The sequence below is a fragment of the Bison bison genome, unplaced genomic scaffold (genome assembly GCF_000754665.1).
Source record: "Bison bison bison isolate TAMUID 2011002044 unplaced genomic scaffold, Bison_UMD1.0 scf7180017845632, whole genome shotgun sequence".
Classification (NCBI taxonomy): domain Eukaryota; kingdom Metazoa; phylum Chordata; class Mammalia; order Artiodactyla; family Bovidae; genus Bison; species Bison bison.
The window spans coordinates 1,593-10,901 of NW_011476205.1; the positions used below are offsets into that span (position 1 = coordinate 1,593).

A 9,309-nucleotide genomic window follows, 5' to 3' on the forward strand; every position below is an offset into this window, starting at 1 on the left:
TGTACAAAGGCCTCCCTTCAACATTCGTTTCTTCCACGACATGAGGAAGATTCGTGTTGAGAGTGAATGCAAGGAAGCCTTCACTGGTCGCCCTTCTGCTTACAGACTATCAGAAGTCGTGTGAGTGGTGAATTTGGAGAAATCGCTTTTTCTTACTGATCACAGCATACTCAGCTGTCAGCGGTTGTCTCCTGAATTAGGTTAGTTTCAAGGAGAGCATAGAAAGTTTCCAGTACCGTTTCATCTCTGTCGTATTTTAAATGTGTTCTAAGGTGAAACTCTGGTAGTGGAATGTGTGTGGGAGAGCTTTTCTTGTGGCACTTACCCCAACCTGTTACCACCACCCTCCCACCTCTCACTGCCTGAGAGACACTGGAAAAATGAGCTCTTACCCGCTGTGCTTTATTTGTGAAGTGGGGCTAATCACACCTAACTAATACTGCTGTCATGGTGATTAGATGAGTTTGGTACATGTGAACTCCCTGAACATGTATCTGGAATATTGTGTAAGCTCAATAAATATTAGCTGCTGTTGTTGTTCTCATTAGCATTAGCGTTGCTATTAGTTATTAGAGGAAGACATCCTGTAGGAGCAGTGAGTTGAGAAAAGCCTATCAGAGTTCCATAAGAAAATATAGGGACTTCCCTAGTGGTCCAGTGGTTAGACTCTGCGCTTCCACTGTGGAGGATGCAGGGTCAGTCCCTGGTCAGGGAACTAAGATCCCACAAACCACACAGTGCACCCCAAAAAAAGAAGAAGAAAATAGAGGAGATTGCCGTACCGTGGGGCGGGCAACATTTTTTAGTACACAGAAAACTCTCAATGGGAAATGAAAAGTTATTAAGTTGGAATTTATTGAAAATTCGAAGTTCCGGTCATCGAGTGGCATCATGAAGGTGATGAAAAAGCAAGAAGCAGACTGGAAGAAGACATTTACCTAAATGTGACGAAGGATTCACAAAGGATAAAAAGAATTCAAGTCAATAATACAACAGCAAGTCAATTAAAAGGTGAAGGGGGGCGCTTCCCTGGCAGTCCAGTGGTTAGGACTCCACGCTTTCACTGCCGAGGGCGTTGGTTTAGCCCCTGATTGGGGGACTAAGATCCCACAAGCTGCACAGTGTGGCCAATAAAAATAATAAATACAAGGTGGAAGGAGACTTAGGTAGATATGTAAAATCACCAAATGTCAAATAAGTGGAGATGAGTTAAATGTCATCACTCCAGGTATATGCAAAGTCAGATTGCCCTGGGAGTCACTAAACACCAGAATGGCTGACATTGAAATTGCATATGAGCCAATGTCTTTGCTGAATGTTCACACACGGGCTGTTGAAGGAACAGAAGCAGCACACTGGACCTCTCCAGGTCCCGGAGGTCCCAAAGCAGGGGGTTGGGGGTGTTGGGGAGGCCAATGCTCCAGGGATGCAAGTGGATTTTCCCTGGGGGAGGGGCTGGGGCCCAGGGTCAAGTCCTGACTGTGGAGGGAGCAGGTAGACTCAGAAGGGACCTGAGCTGTCTTACGAGTTATCATTCAGTCACTCAGTTGTGTCTGACTCTTTGCAGCCCCATGGACTGCAGCACACTAGGCTTCCCTGTCCTTCACCGTCTCCTGGAGCTTGTGCAAACTCGTGTCCATTGAGTCGGTGGTGCCATGCAACCATCTCATCCTTTGTCGTCCCCTTCTTCCACCTTCAGTCTTTCCCAGCATCAGGGTCTTTTCCAGTGAGTCAGCTCTTCTCATCAGGTGGCCAAAGTATTGGAGCTTCAGCTTAAGTATCAGTCTTTCCAATGAATATTCAGGACTGATTTCCTTTAGGATGGACTGGTTTGATCTTGCCGTTCTAGGGACTCTCAAGTCTCCTCCAACACCACAGTTCAAAAGCATCAATTCTTTGGTGCTCGGCGTTTATTGTCCAACTCACATCCATATGTGACTATTGGAAAAACCATAACTTTGACCATATGGACCTTTGTCGGCCGTCTTAAGACGGCCAGTCCTAGGTGAAGATGGGGGTTGACTTGGGGAAAGACATGGACTTGAGCCCGTGGTGGGGAATCTGAGGGTCTGGGCGGGGGAGGACTAGAGCCCTCAGGAGTGAGTTTGATAAGCTTGGAGCAGGGCTCACGGGCATGGGTGGTGGAGCAGCCAGAGCTCAGACAGGTCCGGGGAACTGGAGAAAAGGAGTCATGGAGAGGGAGCCTTTGAGAGCTGGAGGACTCGAATGCCGTGGATGAATGCAGCTTGGGAGACCTGGGGTGAGAGCTAAAGCCAGTGGGAGAACTGTGGCACAGGGTGGCTGGGTGGTTAGAATCCAGAGGCGTGCCCTGTGAAGGCCAACAGAGGATCCCGAACCCAGCTGAAGTAGAGTTTATGTGTGGCATATCTCAGCATTGTGGTTACAGCTCCATTAAAGCTGTTTTGTCCTTGGGTTATGTATACCTTAAGGGCTTCCCAGGTGGTGCTAGTGGTAAGGAACCCACCTGCCAACATAGGAGATGTAAGAGACATGGGTTTGATCCCTGGGTCAGGAAGATCCCCTGGAGAAGGAAATGGCAACCCACTCCAGTGTTCTGGCTTGGGGTATCCCATGGACACAGGAGCCAGGGGGACTACAGTACATGGGGTTGCAAGAGAATCAGACATGACTGAGCAACTAAACAAAAAATCCTTATCTTCATTTAATGAGGTTTATTTGCAAATTCCTCTGGCGCCATCTGTAGGCTGATTAGAGTATCTTCATCAAAAGGAGAATTGATTTCCTGCCTTTGGACAGAGCGATCTTTTTGTGTGTTTACTGTTTAATTGCCTTCAGCTCAAAATAAATTTTATGTCAGGTATATTTTAGGTTGATGTACCTGGTTTCCTTCAATTATGATACAGGCATTGTTTTCAATAAAGAAAGCCATGAAGTATTTTAGTATGTGTTCTTTTTGTATATCATGCCGTTTTATATAGTTTATGCATGAGTTTAATTTAGGTTTGTTTGCTGTGAGTCAGTGTGTGTGTGTGTGTATATGCGTGCTGTGTCGCTTCAGTCATGTCCAACTCTTTGTGACCCCATGGACCGAATGACAGCCTCCTCTGTCCATGGGATTTTCCAGGCAAGAATGCTGGAGTGGGTAAGTCAGTCGCTTCTCCAGGGGATCTTCCTGACCAATCAAAGGGTGGAATGCATCTCTCCTGTATTGCAGGCGGATTTTTTACCACCTGAGCCACTAGAGAAGCCGCACAGGTACATGTATCATGGTCACGCGAGTGTATGTTCCTCAGTTCTTTGTCCCGTCACAATAAAGATTTGGAGTGACGGACATTAAAGCACCCTCGGCGTGTCGCAACTCTCAGGTCTTGGATAGACCGTGTTATAGCTCTCAGGTCTTGAAAGGACCATGTTATAGCTCTTAGACAAATCAGTGTTACAGCTCAGTGTTACAGCTCTATTTTATTTAGAAGATAGCAGGAAAATCCATCTCTGAGGCATGAGGACATGTCAGTCCGAAGAGAAGAGCGCCCCATCTCGCGGTGGGGGCTGGGGGGGCGGGGGGAGAGAGAGAGCTAGCTTTGGCTCCTCTTTTTATATGTTTATCTCTCCCTGGGCCTGTCCTATGTAAATTGGGCCAGCCCGGAGTGTTGTTTGTTTTACCTGAGGTCCTCACTCCGGTCCTCGGACCTTCTTTTGTTCTATTTTCGCGGGCTTTTCCCTTCTTTGTCTTTTAACCACCGCCACTTTGGACTCCTTTCCCCTATCCTACTTACCTAACGATCGCCATCCTATTTTCCGTGATGTCATTTGTGGAGAGGACTCAGAACAGGAGAGCCTGGAGGCCCCGAGGACGGTGGGGTTAAGCATAGCTGCATTCACAGGCAGATAGAGGGAAACCTCTTATCCTGGTCACTCTCTAGATGGTGGCAGCTACAAAGAGAAATAGGCAACAGACATCTCAGGGTGAAGAGCCAAAGGAAAATGAAATGTCCCTGGGACCCAGACAGCTGTTCATGATAGCCCTTCATAACTACCTTTTGAATCCTTTCGAACACTTGTCGATTGTAATATTGCTAGAGCATCTGATATTTTCAGATGTTAAAATCCCTAGTGAAAATATATATATAAAATCAACTTGCTGTTTTCGGAAAGGGTTTACGCCAGGTGGCACTAGTGGTAAAGAACCCGGCTGCCAAAATAGGACACTTGAAGAGACGTGGGTTCCATCTCTAGGTGGGAAAGAGCCCCTGGAGAAGGGGACTGGCAACCCACTCCAATATTCTTGCCTGGAGAATTCCATGGACAGAGGAACCTGGCGGGCTACAGTTCATGGCGTTGCAAAGAGTCGTACATGAGTGAAAGCAACTTAGTCTGCACACACACCAGGGAAGGACGTTACCATAACAAAAGAGAACCTTTGGATGAATTCAACATCCTATTATTTTCCTTTGCTGCTTCAGAATTTATAGTGGGAATTGATGTGTTCTATGATGTATTGACTACTTCCCTGACTTTGTGTTGACCATAAAAAAGGCTGAGTGCTAAAGAATTGGTGCTTTCAAATTGTGGTGCTGGAGAAGACCCTTGGGAGTCCCTTGAACAGCATGGAGATCAAACCAGTCAATCCTAAAGGAAATCAATGAATATTCATTGGAAGGACTGAAGCTGAAGCTCCAATACTTTGGCCACCTGATGCGAAGAGCCGACTCATTGGAAAAGACCCTGATGCTGGGAAGGATTGAAGGCAGGAGGAGAAGGGGACATAGAGGATGAGATGGTTGGATGGCCTCACGGACTCAGTGGACATGAGTTTGAGCCAACTCTGGAAGATGGTGAAGTACAGGGAAGCCTGGCGTGCTGCATAGGGTCTTTCATGGGGTGGCAAAGGGTCGGATAGAAGTGAGGGACTGAACAACATCCCTGTCAGGTAAAGTGCAGACGAGTTAGTGAGACGAGCTCCTCCACTGTCTGCCAGTAGGGGGCGTGATAGGATACGATGTAGCCTGAGTGCCTTTGTTGGCAATTTGGATGGCTTGAACCTCAATTTCTCTATGAGAAACTGTGAACACATTTCTGCCAGTAGGAAACAGAAAAGTTGAGAGTCCTGTTTACCAATTAAGGTTTATTGGTGGCTTCCCTGGTGGTCCAGTGGTTAAGAAATACATCTTGCAGTGCAAGGGACACTGGTTCAGCCCCTGGTCTGGGAAGATCCCACATGCCTTGGGGCAACTAAGCCCGTGCACCACAACTACTGAGTCTGTGCTCTAGAACCTAGGAGCTGCAACTGCTGAAGTCCAGGTGCTTTAGAAGCCGTGCTCCACAAGAAAAGAAACCACTGCAATGAGAAGCCCACACACAACAACAAAGACCCACCATAGCCAATAAATATAGGAGAAAAAAAAAAAAAGATTTATTGAACTATTTAAGCAAACTTCCCATGTTTAAACCTCCTCGGGATATCAATCTGACAGACCTTGTGCTTCTAGAAGTTCCAACCCCAAATGCTCACACTGCTTAGAGGTCTCAGGTGTGCTGGGTGTGGTATCTCTAGCTCAGGGCTACTGAAAATGAATCTTGGGAAAGCAGCATCAGCACCAACAGGAAACTTTAGTTAAAGACTCATTTCACGGGTTCCACCTCAAACCTCCAGATTCATAACTTCTTAAACTGGGGCCATGATCCCAAAGATTTTCTTCATTTTCAAGGTTCAGAAAAAAAAAAAAAAATTCAGCCAGGTGGTGTCCCATGAAGATCACGTGACCAGTGTTAAGACATGACCTCACCGGTACCCTCCTCACAGACTTCTCAATTGGCCCTGTGGGAACATCAGTATGGCTTGTAGGAAGTGGCTCTAGGGAATTGTAAGGGGAGGCCCAGGTTAAGCACATGGCTTTCTGGGTATGATTGTGAGTTTAGACCATGCTTTAGTCTGAGGACAGGCAACAAGTTCTGCTCTCCATGGGCTTTGAAGGAGCAAGTCAGTGCAGCCCACACACCCCATGTTAGCAGAATTTGTGGGGTATTTATATGAAGAGAGAAGAACTGTTGACAACAAGGAAAAGCCCATAGATTGATCACGTAGGAGCTGATTGTTCCCAAATCTCTCCTGAGACAAAGGACAGGAGAGTATGGCCTTTTCAGCTTTTCAATGTCCTTCTGCCTGTAGGTATGTTGGGAGCAGGCAAGGAGTTAATGCTGACACCTTTGAAGGCGTAATCTCACAAATCTATTGTGATTCTTCCACATAATCTTGATGAGAAGATGATCCAGGGCAGGAGGAAGAAGAGGAAGAAATGGCAGCTTCTCAGGTAAATGTCCTGCCCGTGGTTAGAGACTGGGTTTGCTTTTCCTCCTGAAATGTCATGGTTTGAGAACCTGCAAACCTATATCTACTTTTGGTGCTCTTGCCTAGGTAGCTTGTTTTGAAAGTGTATTTTTAAACTTTTATTTATTACGATAATGAAGACCCAGCCCTTTAGACTACTTTTTCTTACATCTCCACTGTTTGCACCCAGGCTCCCTGTAAAGCATGATGAATTCTCAGTATGAATGAGTGAATTTCAAGTATTGAAAATACGGCCTTTGTGAGAGATCAGCACAGGAAGGGATCAATATCTAAGATACCCACTGGGATGGGGTGGGATATTGGTATCTTAGTGAATAAGGGGAAAGTGGAGTCATTTCCTTACATCTGGATACAACATCAACTCTTTAGAGCTGGAATAAGAAAGCGCACATATAAACAGGATGACCTTAGTGGTCCAGGATTCTTTAGAAAGTTCTGAAAAAAATTAGAGGCTATACACTGGTAATAAAGACTCAACTATTTAAATGCGTGGTTAAGGATACAGAAAAAGAGTAGTTATCTATGGATTGAAATTTGCATAAAACATTTTTTAAAGATAGATTGATATTTCCTTATTTTTGTCAAAAATACCTGAGCAATGACAATGAGTCCTCTTGAGTGTTCCAGTCACCTGACACCAGTTTCTCCCCTTACACCTGAAGTTCATGATTTAAGTGTTTTCTGTCAGATTCCCACACTTATGAAGTTCCTGTTTTCCCTCATTATCTTTAAAACAGATCTTGTAAAGATTTAGTGAGGGATGGAGAAGGCAATGGCACCCCACTCCAGTACTCTTGCCTGGAAAATCCCATGGGTGGAGGAGCCTGGTAGGCTACAGTCCATGGGGTCGAGAAGAGTCGGACACGACTGAGCCACTTCACTTTCACTTTTCACTTTCAAGCATTGGAGAAGGAAATGGCACCCCACTCCAGTACTCTTGCCTGGAGAATCCCAGGGACAGGGGAGCCTGGTGGGCTGCAGTCTATGGGGTCGCCCAGAGTCAGACACGACTGAAGTGACTTAGCAGCAGCAGCAGTGCATAAGCTATGCCGGTTAATATGGAAAATCCATTTCTTCTACTTTCTCTTTGCTCCTAGTTGGCTTTGAAATATAAACAGGCAATTGTTTTAGTAGAGATACTGAGTTTTGTAAGCAGAGCTTTTCATGAGTCAGGTCATGTTCTTTCCCCTTATAGATTATTATAGGTATTGAGTATAATTTCCTGTGCTAGCAGCAGATCCTTGTTGGTTATCTATTTTATATATACTAGAGTGTGTATGTTAAGCCCAAACTCCTAATTATGTGTATTTTTCTAATGAACGGGTCCCCATTTTGGAGTAAAGGGAGAATCCCTGGGCTAGGTGTGAATGAATGAAGCAGATGACACAGGTGAGAGGTCTAAAGATCACAGAGGAAGCCAGATTGATTCAGATAGTTCGGGGAGATTGGCTTCACTAGAAGGATTTTTGAGAAGCCTGGGTTTATTTCTGTCAAAGAGGGACATGGCACCCCATTCTGTGCTCTTAAATCCGCCATGTGTTCTTCAGCTCCAGTGGTTTTCCCTCACATTCAGTGAGAGCCAAAGCCTTCCCTCTGCACTGTGAGGATCTGCATAATCTGGCTGCTCTTCCACTGTTTGAGGGGACCTAGGAAAAGCTGCTAACAGTTCTGACAAACTGTGTTAAACCCTTTTAAAATTTTTGTGTCTGCCTCAAGTCAGAAAAGTGTGAGGACAGTTGAGGAGATCCTGGGACTAGCTGACAAGATTCCGGAAATACTGGGGAAGGATATATGCTTCCTGCTTTCTAATTTTCAATAGACTCTTAAAACATAAGTCTCCAAAGTTCAGACTCAGGCATTTCATCAGAGGGTAAAGCACCTTAAAATGATAAAATGTAATCCCCACTTTCTACCTCCCAGTTTTCTTTTACTTCCTACAAACAGACATTACACAAATCCCCACCGCCCCTGAGGCTGTGTCAGGTCTAAGCCCACCTGTGGACCTCACCTCACTGAACAGATGAGAAAACATCAGGGTTTAGTTTGGCTCCTTCTGCACTTCTCCACAGCTGGTGTTCAAAATTTCCGCAAACGCAAAAGTAGATAAATGGGAGGTGTGTTTTGATGCTTTCATTTCTTGCGTTTTTATTAATACCTGTGCCCTCAGAGAAACTCCCCAGGTCAGTAGGTGCCCAATATGCTACTGGAGATCAGTGGAGAAATAACTCCAGAAAGAATGAAGGGATGGAGCCAAAGAAAAAACAATACCCAGCTGTGGATGTGACTGGTGATAGAAGCAACGTCCGATGCTGTAAAGAGCAATATTGCATAGGAACCTGGAATGTAAGGTCCATGAATCAAGGCAAATTGGAAGTGGTCAAACAAGAGATGGCAAGAGTGAATGTCGACATTCTAGGAATCAGCAAACTGAAATGGACTGGAATGGGTGAATTTAACTCAGATGACCATTATATCTACTACTGCAGGCAGAAATCCCTCATAAGAAATGGAGTAGCCATCATGGTCAACAAAAGAGTCTGAAATGCAGTACTTGGATGCAATCTCAAAAACAACAGAATGATCTCTGTTCGTTTCCAAGGCAAACCATTCACTATCACAGTAATCCAAGTCTATGCCCAAGCAGTAACGCTGAAGAAACTGAAGTTGAACGGTTCTATGAAGACCTACAAGACCTTTTAGAACTAACACCCAAAAAAGATGTCCTTTTCATTATAAGGGACTGGAATGCAATGTAGGAAGTCAAGAAACACCTGGGGTAACAGGCAAATTTGGCCTTGGAATATGGAATGAAGCAGGGCAAAGAGTAATAGAGTTTTGCCAAGAAAATGCACTGGTCATAACAAACACCTTCTTCGAAAAACACAAGAGAAGACTCTATAAATGGACATCACCAGATGGTCAACACTGAAATCAGATTGATTATATTCTTTGCAGCCAAAGATGGAGAAGCTGTATAC

The 9,309-nt window shown here is 45.1% G+C and overlaps 1 protein-coding gene across 1 annotated transcript in view; it reads left to right on the forward strand.

Moving 5' to 3' along the window:
* Positions 1–9,309, forward strand: part of ZNF331 (zinc finger protein 331) — a gene marked incomplete at its 5' end in the record, with an annotated part of 19,168 nt that overhangs the window by 1,293 nt on the left and 8,566 nt on the right. The gene's annotated exons all lie outside the window — the stretch shown is intronic.